General features: G+C 52.0%; 1 protein-coding gene across 1 annotated transcript in view; it reads right to left on the minus strand.

Moving 5' to 3' along the window:
• Nucleotides 1-12,243, minus strand: part of PARM1 (prostate androgen-regulated mucin-like protein 1) — an 83,200-nt gene that overhangs the window by 47,269 nt on the left and 23,688 nt on the right. The gene's annotated exons all lie outside the window — the stretch shown is intronic.

Genomic DNA, 12,243 nt, shown 5'->3' on the forward strand with positions numbered 1-12,243 from the left:
CGGGACATGAGACCCTCCTCGGGGTCACCTCAGTGGTGACATCGTCTCAGTATTTTTGGTTGGTGGGTCCAGAGCGGTGACAATCCGACGCGCCATTTACGTCGCTTCTCTTGACTTACTTAGTCTTTTGCTGGCTTACACGGAACGGTGGACGTTAGACGTACGGGACACAACAGCCCCGAAGGAGCCGACCGAAGGCGCTCGGCCTCACCACAGAGTGATCAGTGAGGGGAAACGGCCTTGGAAGGCCGGGCCATGAGGACTCGCGTCATTCCCTTCAGTGACAGGGTCCGTTTTAAGGGGATTTGGTATTGTTTTGGTGTAAGTAGTTAATTTCCGGGCTCAGGAAGTATCAACATGTCTTAAAATTAATAGTATTTATGTCTCAGACTCAGAGGAATGTGCTCTACAGGGATTCTCAGGAAGAAATTACCCTTCAAAGATCGAGAAAGGTGGTTTTGTCCAAAGGCCTACTCTGCTCAGTTCTTCCCGTCTACACAGCAGGACCACTTCCTGCACCTTGGTCTTGGGGACGCTGCCGTCTGCCTTAGTTCCTCCTCGCCTTCCTTCCCTTCACCGAAGCCTGACTCTGTTGCTAGGTCTTCTGTTTTTGGTGAAGTTTTTTCGTAATAATTACAACCTACATTGACTCTTCCCTTCTCCGAACTTCTGTTATTTATGTTTTATATTTTTATTCATATCTTTTCCGAGTATATAAGGTATAATCCATGCACAACGCACAGCAGGTATTTAAAGTCTACAAAACTGACGAGATTTAGCTACATGTTGTCTCGTGAAGCCGTCACCACAGTCCAGAGGAGGAGCACAGACATCGCCTCCGAGGTTCCCTGTGCGCCCTTGAAATCCCATCGGTCTTCACACCTCGCTCTGTTTCTAAACAACCACTGATCAGTTTTCCAGCACCAAAAAAAAAAAAAAAAAAAAGTCATTCATTTCATTTCTTCATTTGTTATAAAATTACTTTTGCCGTAAATGCTCCATTATCTTATAAAGATCTGTAAAAAGTAGGGCCAAAGTATTTCATATCTATCCCCACATATATTCCGCTTCCCTTCTGCTGGGGTATCATTATATATTGCTGCCCCAAACTGAGTAGCTCAGAACATGCATTATTTTACAGTTTCTGTGGTCAGGAACTAGCATGTGGTTTCGTTGGGCTCCTGATTCCAGGTATCTCCTAAAGCTGTGGACAAAGTATCTAGAGATGCAACTGGGGAAGGAGCGGAGCCTAAATTCCCGCCCGTGTGGTTGGCAGGATCCAGGTCCTGGGGGACGTTGAGACTGAACCCTGAGTTTCGTCCTGGCTGCTGGCTGGATGCCCACGCTCCGGTCTCGGCCACATGGGTCTCTCCACAGTGGAGCACGCGGCATGGCGGGCTGCTTCATCCGCGTGGGCGAGCCAGAAGCAGAGAGCACGCAGGACGCAGGTAAGGGCCTCTCACACCCTGACACTGGAGCGAGTCCACACTCCACTCGCCAGGAGCAAGTCTCCAGATCCATCCCACACACGAGGAGGAGCAGACTGGGAAGCGGGGATCCCCGAACGCCCTTCCAGAACCGCGCACCCTAACCCTAACCGCGCTACTAGTGGTTCGTCTGTTTGTTCTGAGCACCGAGGGTCCAAAGTACATAGCGCGCTGCAATCATTTTTGTTTTAGAAAGACAATTCCTAAAAAAAAAAAAAAGAAAAAAGAAAAAAGAGAAACGAAAGAAAGACAATTCCTGGAGTTCTTCCTCCTTCGGCGAGCTCTAGATCTCCACCTTGCATCCTCCCCCTCCTGGGTTTCCTTCAACCTTTCTTGCCCTGCTTGTCTGCTGAGCTACAAGCGTCTCTCAGTGTTTGTCCGTCTGAAGGAATCTTTATTTCACCTTTGCTCATTAAAGCTAGTTAGTTGGCTTCTTTTTGCCGGGTACAGAACTCTAGATTGATATTGTCTTCTTTCCCGATTAATGTTACTTCACTTACTTCTGACTTGCATTGTTTCCAGGGAGGAATCGGCTATAATTTTCATCCTCGCTCTTCATTTTCTTTCTTTCTGGATGCTTTAAAGACTTTCTCTTTTTTATGGTTTTAAACAGTTTGATTAAAATGTGGCCTGATGTAGTTTTCTTCATGTTCCATTTGTTTGGAGTTCGTTGGAATTTCTTGGATTTCTAAGGTTATGGTTTCTGTCAAGTTCGGAAAAATTTCAGGCATAAGGTCCTCATGTATTTCTTCCAAACTCCTCATTTCCCTTGAGGACATGAACAGGTCACATGAAGCTGGTCGGTCAGTCCCACTGCTCACTGCTGCCGTTTTCAATTATTTTTTTGATCTTTTTTTCTATCTTATTTTGGGTATTTTCTATCCTGTTTCCTAATTATCTAATGCCAGCTCTAGGTCCCATTAGTCCCATTCAATGTTGTTTTGCTTTTTGTTTTTGGGGGTTTTGGTTTGATTTGGTTTGGTTTTTTTGATTTTGTTAATTTTCTGGTCTATACGTTGGATTTTGCTCTTTTAAAAATCTTCCACATCTCTCCTTAAGATGCTATTCATCAATTATTTTCTTCATTATGAGTTGTATCGTATTGCTTCTTTATTATATGCCTGGTAATTTTTGATTAGGTGACAGGCAGTGTGTATTTTCATGTTGGGTATTTTATTTATCTTTTCATCTATTTGTTTATTTTTGCATTATTTGAACTGTTAGTGAACTTTGTTCTGTAATGTGGTTATTTGGAATCATTTTGATCTTTTCACAGCTTACATTTCAGCTTTGATAGGTGGGATCACAGCAGGCTTTAGACTAAGGCTAATCGGGCCCTCTACTTAGACAATATCCTCTTGAGGACTAAACCCGATGCCCCGTGTGTTATGGAGTTTCTCTCCTCTAATTTCTGGGAACTTGAATTTCCAGGCTTGGATTAATGTCAGACATGTTTCTGTTAAATCGTGTCTGATGATTCTTCCCTGTACTTCTTGATGTTGCATGCAGGCAAGCACGCGCCCCTTAGTACTCTTCTTAGGACTTGAGAGGAACCTTCTTCAGGGCCTAGAGCGTTCTCTGCGTCTAGTTCTGGTACACTGCCTTAGGGATTTTAGCTGCTTTGTCCTCCTCTAAAATTCCCAATTCTATCTCTTTAGTTCAGGGAGACCTCTGCTTCCCTAAGTTCTTTTTTCTCTATACCCCAGCCTGGCTCTCTGTCTAGGCACCGGACTGAGGCAATCATAGGGTTCATCTTGTTTGCTTCCCTTCTTGTAGAGATTACTGCCTGTTCCAATATTGGGAAACCATTGATTCATACAGTTTGTCTGCTTTCTTGTTTTAGTTTTTTAGTTGTTTAAGCTAGAAAGTTAAGTCTGGTCTCTGTTAATCCATTATGTTCAGAAGCAGAAATCTGTTCCATCTGCTTTAGTAATCTCTAACACAGTTTACCCTCCTCCCCTCAATTTTCACATATCCCTATGCTCATGAAAAAGTGCTCCTGGAGGGCAGAACATGTATTATTTGATTTCTTTTACACCTAACATGGTGCTATGCATATGTTGAAAATGTTTCTTTTTACATGGTTTCTTGGAAGGGCTGGCTGTGAAGTATCTTCTGTTTGCTCCATAAGACTGCATCCTTGTGGTCCTTCTTTTATCCCCATTTTCTCCACATTGAGTTTTTCTTACCACTCCACAGATACAGGAGCTCCTCTGCACAATGTCGGTGAATCTGAAGGCTTCGACTATTATCTTTGTTAAATCCTAAGTGGCAACTTTATAACACATCAGAGGGCTTGGAATTAGAATTTATGTGCCAAATATTTTAAAGAGGAAAAAAAATACCACACCGTTTGGAAAAATTTGTCTGATTATCTCAATTACCTACTTGGTTGACTCCCATTACTTTGGCTATCTCCTTGCCTTCCGATCCTGAATCCCAGCTCTCTGCTGTGATTTTCAATGTCTTCCAGACTCAAATGGTAGCAACCTGTGACTTTCCAAGACTTTCCCTGGATGATCCTAAGTCCCTGTCCCTTGGATCACATAGAACCTAAGGGCCATTTTGCTGTTTCTGTAAGTTTCATCTTTAGCCAGGTCTGTGTTGTGCTGAGGCCGATAATAATCTGAAGGAGCTCAATAACCCCTATTTATACTGCGGTTGCAAAATTCTTCCTTCTTCCATCTGGAAAAACTGGTTTTGTAGATGAAGATATCAATGCAATTACTATCTCAGAGGTGGACGTCATTCCCTTAAGGACCCACTCTAGTGGCTCCCAGGCCTTGCTTGCTTGAATTAGAAACCCTGGCAACCATGAGGATCCTCCGTTCCACCTCGAGCCCAGTACAGCCACAGTTCATCCTCTCATCTCTCTTGCCTTTCTGATCCTCCCCGTGGCTCTCATTTTCATTAATGGTGCCTTCAGCCTCCTAATTGGGCAGGCTTGATGCTCGGGAGTCATCGTGGACGCGTCAGTCTCTTACTCTTTTCACCTGACCTGTTTTCTAGTTCAACCGTTTTACATGTATGACATCTCCCGTATGTTACAGATTCTAACCCTTCAATGTTTCTCATACTTTTTTTTCTCTCCATTCCCATCATCACTGCCTTCCTGCAAGGCCTCATCCCTGATGCCCTGAGTCTAGTATCACCGTTCCAGCCCGCACAGTTTGTCCAGGTAAATGTCCCTCAAGGACAGCCTGCTTATGTGACTCCCTCCTCAGAAGTTCCAACAGCTGCCCACTGTCTACAAAACTAAGTCCAAAAGAACCCTCCAGCACGGGAGGCTCCCTCCTCAGTGACCGTGGCTTATGCCAGTGCTGTGACCTTAGCCGTCGTGATTCACCCCAAAGCTGCCATCCCCAGCCACACTTCACTGCTCTCCTCTTGGAATTCCCTCAGGCCCAGCCACGCCTCTTTAGACCTCTGAGCGGGGCTCTAAGGTCCAGCACACACGCCAGCTGCTTCATGTCATGTCCTCTAAGTCCCGAACCACAAGGAATAGCCCTGTGCCTGTGCTTAGACCAGCTCCGGGCACACAGAAGGCACAAGGGAAGTGTTTGTTTGAGGAATGACTCCCTCTCTTCCATGCTTTCATGACATTTTGTGCAATAGCACGTCTATCATCGGGCCTTCACGCACTAAGTAGTTCATTCATTCAACAAAAATGACGGCACACCCATGGTGTGCAAGGTTCCACACTGTAGGGTTAGCTGGAGAATGATCCATGTCTCCCACATTGGTGTAAGCGTGCCTACTGTATGCACAGCCGTCCCTCCCAGGTCGGTGTGAACGAGTCCACTGTATACACAGCCGTCCCTCCCACGTCGGTGTGAGCCTGCCCACCGTATGCACGGCCGTCCTTCCCACGTCGGTGTGAGCATGTCCAATACACACACACTCATTTCTCCCATACGGGTGTGACTATGCCTGCTGTACACACGGCTGTCTCTCAAGCATCAATGTGAATGTGTCCGGTGCATCTCTGGCAATCTTTCCCAAACCAGCAGGTCGTGTCAAAGTACGTAGGGCCATCTCTCTCCCAGCAGTGTGACATGTCCACGGCATACGAGGCCATCTCTCCCATGGCACTGGGAATGTATCCACTGCACACACGGCCATCTGTCACCTCAGTGAGGTTCCCAAAGGAACGAACCACATGTTACTCCTCCTGGTTTCCCCCACAGAACCCAGCATGAGGCATGAAGGACCTGATGACTTCTGACTTAATGAAATAAATGTAGCTCACACAGGGCTGGGATACTGACAACCTTTACACCTCGAGGAACTGAAAAGAGGACAAGGGTCATTTAAAACTCCTGGAGGAAGCAGGAGCTGGCTTACTTCTTCTTTTTGTAAGATTTATTTATTTTAGAGAGAGAGAGAGCACAAGCCGAGGGGGGGAGATCCTCAAGCAGACTCCCTGCGGAGCTCAGAGTCCCACACAGGGCCGATCTCAGCATCCTGGGGTACCAGGAATTAGCCACCCAGGAACCCCTGACATACTTCTTTGTATTAGACTTTAATCCCTTTCAAAACCGAAAGGGTTCTATCCTCGGTGACCAACCATAAGGGAACACCACAACCAGCACAAAACCTGTCAAGTTTAGGTTTTTCAAAAGGCAATCAAGCTAATTGAGAGGCAAACTTTAAAATCTCAATTTCAGCTGCTAACCTTGACAAAATCTAGGTTAAATAACACTTCAGATATTTTAATTTTTAACATATAAAAATGGATATTCAGTGAAGCTGTTATTCCAAATGTAAAAGGAGTCTTTATGTACAAATAGCCTTACTTCACGGTCCTCTTGTGTGCCATTTAAAGTAGGGTTTGCTTTTTTCATATTTAAAGATTTTATTTATTTATTCATGAGAGACACAGAGAGAGGCAGAGACCCAGGCAGAGGGAGAAGCAGGCTCCATGCAGGGAGCCCAATGTGGAACTCGATCCCGGGACCCCGGGATCACGCCCTGGGCCGAGGGCAGGTGCCCCAGTAGGGTTTTCTTTACAGGCAGTTTTCCTTAATATAATTATTGCTTATACCTAGGGCTACGAGAATATTCACTGCCTCTAACTTGTAACTGTGGATATTTATAATGAATACAAAAGTGTTGTGAAAGGTTGTGCGTCTCCTAAGAACGAACAGTGGACTGGGCCCTGTGGTCACACCCAAACCCTGGCCCCGCCCTCCACCTACAGCCGACTGGATCGGGCGTAAACACTTGACCTAGGCTGGACCAATCAACCCCCTTCTTCTGGAAAACAACTGCATTCGGGACTGAGACCCTAGGTGGTGTCAGGGTTGATGAGTTGGCCAAGTGGACACTGGGATGGCATCACCCCGTATGCATAGAGAAGAAGGGGAAACCTATATTCAGATGGAAATAGTGAAGCAAACAGAGAGGCACAAATAATGCTGAGGACTGGATATGTGGCCAGGTAGTATCTCATTTAATTCTCAGAGAACTCAGTTAAACTCAGGCATTTGCAGTCAAGGAAACCGAGGCAAAGAGAGAGGTTCATGGGGATGGCGGAGTCGCGATGGGCATCCAGCAGTCTGACTCCAGGACCCTGCTTTCTGGCGCGACCGTAGGCGGCCCTGGAGCAGCAGAGCCGGGCGAGGGCCCCGAGACCCGCAGAGCAGAGCCGGCCGGCTCCTCTATCGGGTTCCCTCAGCTGCTCGGGAGCTGCCTGAACTTCCCGCCTCCCGGTATCCCGGGGAAGCCCAATTTCTTCCATTAGATGCTCCCGCTTTGCTGACCACCTGCAGGTTTATGTGACCCGCAGTCACACAGCGGCCCTGCCCCCACCCCGGACACCACGGGTCAGCCCGGGCCTGCCACGGAGGGTCACAGCCCTTCGCGTCCCGCTGCCCACAAGCTCCCCCGCGGTTGCGTCGCTTTCTGCACGTGGACAACACGCTGGCGCCCCGTGTCTTTGCACCGGTTTCTGTGCTGCGCGTGCAAACCGGTCACTCGTCTGTGGGAATGTAGGACGAGTAATGCAAAGGGTTTTGGGAGAAGGTGCCTGGGACCCACTTAACCGACGGGCCTGGTTGAGTCAGGAGAGGACGCCTCCTTGCGAGTTGCCGTCCGTAACCTCCGCAACCCACGTCCCTAGTGCAGTCGGGCAGTCGCGCGTTAGCTGGAGGAGCGTCACGAAGGCCGCGGCTGCTTTCATGCGGCAAAGGAAACCTTTCAAAACAACCGAGAAAGGTAAAACCTACCCCCGTATGCATTTTTTTTTTTTACCAGGAAAGCTTGTGGCGCCCTTTCGCCGGCGTCTGGACACACGCAGATCCCCGAAGGGCTACGCGTGGCCGGTCCCTCGCCTTGTGAAAATGCCGCCTCTCGGCCTCGTGGTTGTCGGGGCAAGAAGGCAAGCGATGGCTGCACCGGCTGCATTTACACTTTCAAATCACGATCACGATGTGTGACTCAGTTACGGGGCTCAGGGCCGTCCGGCCGTTCAGGTGGCCGCGGGGTGGCCCTGACACAGGCCCGGGGATCTCGGAGGTGCCGGCGGAGGGAAGGGTGAACCTCAGCGGCGGGAAGGCAGGAGGGACACACAGCCCCGGCCTGGGCCTTGTTCCCGCGGGGCAGTCCCTCCCTGTGGGCGCGGGCGGGGGGCTGGGTCCCGGGCCCCGAGCAGAGCCCACCGAGCCTCGGCTGCCCCGGGGGCCCCTGCACGGAGAACCGGAGCCGACTCCACAGGCCCCGGGGGACGGCCACTCTCCAGGCCGATGGTGGGGAGCAGGCCCGAGGTGCTTTGCTCCTGAAGCGCGGCTGGACCTGCCAGCGTGGACGGAGGGTCTCTGGAAGGCCCCCTGTGGCCGCCCCATTGCAGGCGGGACAGGCCCCACTGGGGCCGGAGGGGGCCGCAGGGCTGCGCCGTGTAAGACATGCGGACGGCACATCTGAGAGGCCGGAGCCCAGGCAAGCCCCGGGGGGTCGGTGAAGCGCCGCGGACCTTGTCTCCTGCCCAGCTCAGCCTCTTGAGCCCCGTCAATGACCGCTCTCCCAGCTTCGTGCTTCTGCTTCACTTCCCAGAAACAGAAGTAAAATCATGACGCAGCCGGACTGGGGAGGGCAACGCGCTCGGCAGCCACGCTGTCGGGTGACCCTCCGTGAGCTCGGCGAACCGCGACACTCGGCCAAAGGTGCTTTCTAGGAAATGCGATAACCCCCGGAGCACGTGGAAGGAGGCCCTGACCTTTCAGGAACCGGGTGCCGAGGTGCACCTGCCGTGGGTCTCAGAGGCCGCGCCGGTGCCAGGGGGCGGGGGGGCCTGGGCGGGGAACACAGCAGGTGTGGCGTCGGCGCTCGGGCACAGCACAGTCCTGCAGAGGCCGGAGGCCGTGGCCCTGCGTCGTCTGTGCTGCCGAGACTCGTCCCCTGAAGGTCCCCGGGTCCAGACACTCTGCTGTGGATGCAGCCATCCCCATATTCTTTCTTTTCTTAAAGATTTTGTTTATTCATCAGAGACGGGGAGAGAGGGCCTGCGGGGACCCCGACGCGGGACTCAACCCCGGGGCCTGAGCCCAAGGCAGACGCTCCACCGCTGAGCCACCTGGGCAGCCCCTCTCTGCGCTTCCAGGTGCAGACGACGGCAGGTGTCCAGTCGCAGGCGACGGCCCCCCGCAGCCTCGGGGTCCTTGGTCCTGCCACCACAGGGCCCAGGGGCCTCCTCCGTCCCAGGTGCCTCCTCCGTCCTGCCGCCACCGTCTGGAGGGCCCCGCAGGACTCAGGCAGGACGCAGGTGCCACTGGGGGGGTGGGGGGCACGGCAACCGCATCCTGATCCGGTGCTGCAGGCCAGCAGCCTAGACGAAGCCACATCAGTGTCCTTGCGGTGCAGCCCCCCTGAGCCCACGAGCCCCCACAAGCTCCGCAGCAGCCCCGGGGCCCTGAACCATGTGCGGGGCCCCTGCCCCCAGCCCCGAAGGGGAGCCCGACAGCAGGCCCCCGTCCCCTAGCAGCCCCCACGTCAGCCACTCGCAGCGGGGCCACTTCGCCCGACAGCCATCCGGCCCGCCTTCGGGAAGGGCAGTCCCCGTCTCGAGCCCCGGCAGTCCCGGCAGACGAGGCTGGCAGGTCTCAGTCCCGGGTGCGGCGTTTCTTCCCTCCCGTCTTACAAAGAGCCGTGTGCACGGGTGTGGTTCTCCCCGGTGAGGCAGCCGCGGCGGGCGCTGCTGGCCCGGAATCGCCGCCCCCGGAGCTCGGGTGCCGGTGTCCTGGGGAGGCCAGGGACGGAGGGACCACGGGAGCCGCCGGCCGCGGAGTCAGGGACGTGGTCTCCGAGCCCGGAGCTCCTCTCGGAAGGGGCCGCGCGGGCGATCCCGGGGCTGCACCTGCGGGTGGGGGGCACGACATCGACACCCCCAACCTGAGCTCGGTTACCCGTTGCCGCGGTTGGTGAAAGCGCAGCGAGCAAACGATCAAGAGGAAGAGGGCTCAGGTTTTGGGATTTTTTTTGGAAAAAGGAAAAAGAAAGAAACTGGATGCACAGTTGGAAGAAAGCGCAGTGGACACTGACCCCGAAGTGCCTTCCTCTCCGCGGTCGGCAGGGCCGCTCGGGCCGGGCGCTGACCTCAGCTCCTCTAAGCGCCGCCGGCATCTTCCCTGCGTCTCCGTCCTCGGGCCCGCGGCAGCCGGGGGTGCACGTGGGCATCTCAGGGCTGTCCTGAGGCTGAGGCGGCACAGGGTTCGGCGAGCACGGAAGTCCTATCACCCCCCAACGCCCACTTACGGGGTAAGGCAGAAAACCAGAATAACCCGACTTCCTTATTTCCTGACCTGTACAAACTCAATTAACTAGGCCTGATGATCCAGTAATCTGATTTCCACATGACGCCGTGTTCCTTTCCTTCATTTTTCTGGAGGCCAACGCTCTAATTTTATTTGCAGCATTTGGGGGGAAGGAAAGTCCAACGTCTAATTTTTCTGACAAATGATTCAGAGCTATTTTCCTCCGCTTTGTAGGAGACAAACTGGAGAAGCAGAAATGGGAGCAAGTCTTATAAATACATTATGGTTGAGCTTGTCCTTAAGGATCATAAACTACTGAAAAGAAATGAAGCCACAGACGTGTTGGTTTTATTTCGAAAGCTGGCTAACAGACGGCAGTAAGAGTAAAGGGCTCTAAAAAAAAAAAAGAAAAAAAAAAGTAAAGGGCTCTAAAAAAATAAATAAAAATAAATAAATAAATAAATTTTAAAAATTTTAAAAATTTAAAAAAAGAGTCAAGGGCTCTGCAGGAAGGACGATAAAAAGAGAGAAAGAATCCTGGGGAAGACTTAAGGGACAAGGAAACACCCAGACGCCGTCCCCCGCCTCTTCCCAGACATCAGAATCCCTTGTTTGCTGCTTGCTCTCCGCGCTGGTTTGGATGCTTAGTAACCACCAAAGCGCTGAGGTTATTAGCTGACAATCTGTCACCGTGTGGCTTAATAATGGCCAGATTTCGCCCAATATCCTACCCACTGTTTCGCCCTCTGGGTGTATTAAAATATCCCCCAAGTGGAAAACCGCAAGTTAAACTAACAGCAGAACAAGAGGACTTTACAGGTAGATGATGTGCATTTGGCTGGATTTCGTGACCTCCTTTCATGTCCTTGCAGAATTTATTTAAGCAGGTGGGAGAGTCAGAATGTGTTAGCTCACGAATTTTTTTTTTTTTTTTTTTGGGGGGGAACTGGAACCAAAAAAAGAAAAAAAAGAGAGAAAGAAGGGAACAACTTTGAACCTACGTCTTCACCAGCGCGGCCCCCGTGCCAAGCTCAACCTCCACGGGCTCCCCGACGAGCCCTCCCGTCCAGGGCTCCCCACGACACGGTCTGTGTCCCCGCAGGCCGCGATTGAGCTGTTCCCATGGCCAAAGCCAGGTGGAGAAATGGGACTAGTGTGAAGATAATTTTAGGCCAGAATACAGGCCAAAACCAAACACTGGTTCTGCTCAAAACTGCCTGGCTGTCCTCATTTCCTCACTTAGCCGTACATGGAGAGACGCCGCCCCCGGGACTTGCCAAATGACAAGAGCCGTGCCCATTCCCTAGCAAGAGTGATGCAAGGTGGAGACCGAGCTTACCAAGTTGGGCAAAGCCTTGCACACCTGGATATGTTAACGGGAATGAATGTGCTGGGCTGGCACAGAGGGCAAGAAAAGCCTCCAGTGGTTCATCTTCTTGACCTAAATTGGCAGATTTACGGGCTATATCCAAAGTCCTCACAACTGCATAAGGGGCTGTGCTGGAAAAAGGCCGTCGGCCCCGGGAAAGAACTGCCCGGTGGAGCCTCGGTACCAAACCATTCGCGAAGTTGCACGCCGCGTCCTCCGGGCCTGCGGCGTCCAGACGCCAAAGCTAATCCATTTGGGAGGAAATTGTCTCCTCTAATATCAACCCGGTAATGCCAGTGGCCACAATCCAGACGCGGGATGTGAGATCGCAGGTGCAGTCTGCTCCCGGGCTGTAACGTGCCAAGGTTAGGGATGCAGCCAAACCATCTGGACAGGGGTCAGGCCAGGCCGGTGCTGATGGCACAGGCGCCACTCAGACCGGGGTCAGATGGTCTCCGCGTGGCTGACGGTGGCAGACTCCTCGACCAGCTCCTCGGGGTCCTCTTCTCAGCTAGACCTTGACCCTGGGGTCCCTCCTTCCCCTCCTCATCCTGTCTCTGGCCTCCGAGCCCAGTCTCACCAAGAATCCCGCCAAGTCAGTTTGCTGAGGACCTCCCGGCCCCCCAACCCCGATACCAGT

This window comes from Canis aureus, chromosome 13, assembly GCF_053574225.1.
Source record: "Canis aureus isolate CA01 chromosome 13, VMU_Caureus_v.1.0, whole genome shotgun sequence".
In the NCBI taxonomy this organism is placed as follows: domain Eukaryota; kingdom Metazoa; phylum Chordata; class Mammalia; order Carnivora; family Canidae; genus Canis; species Canis aureus.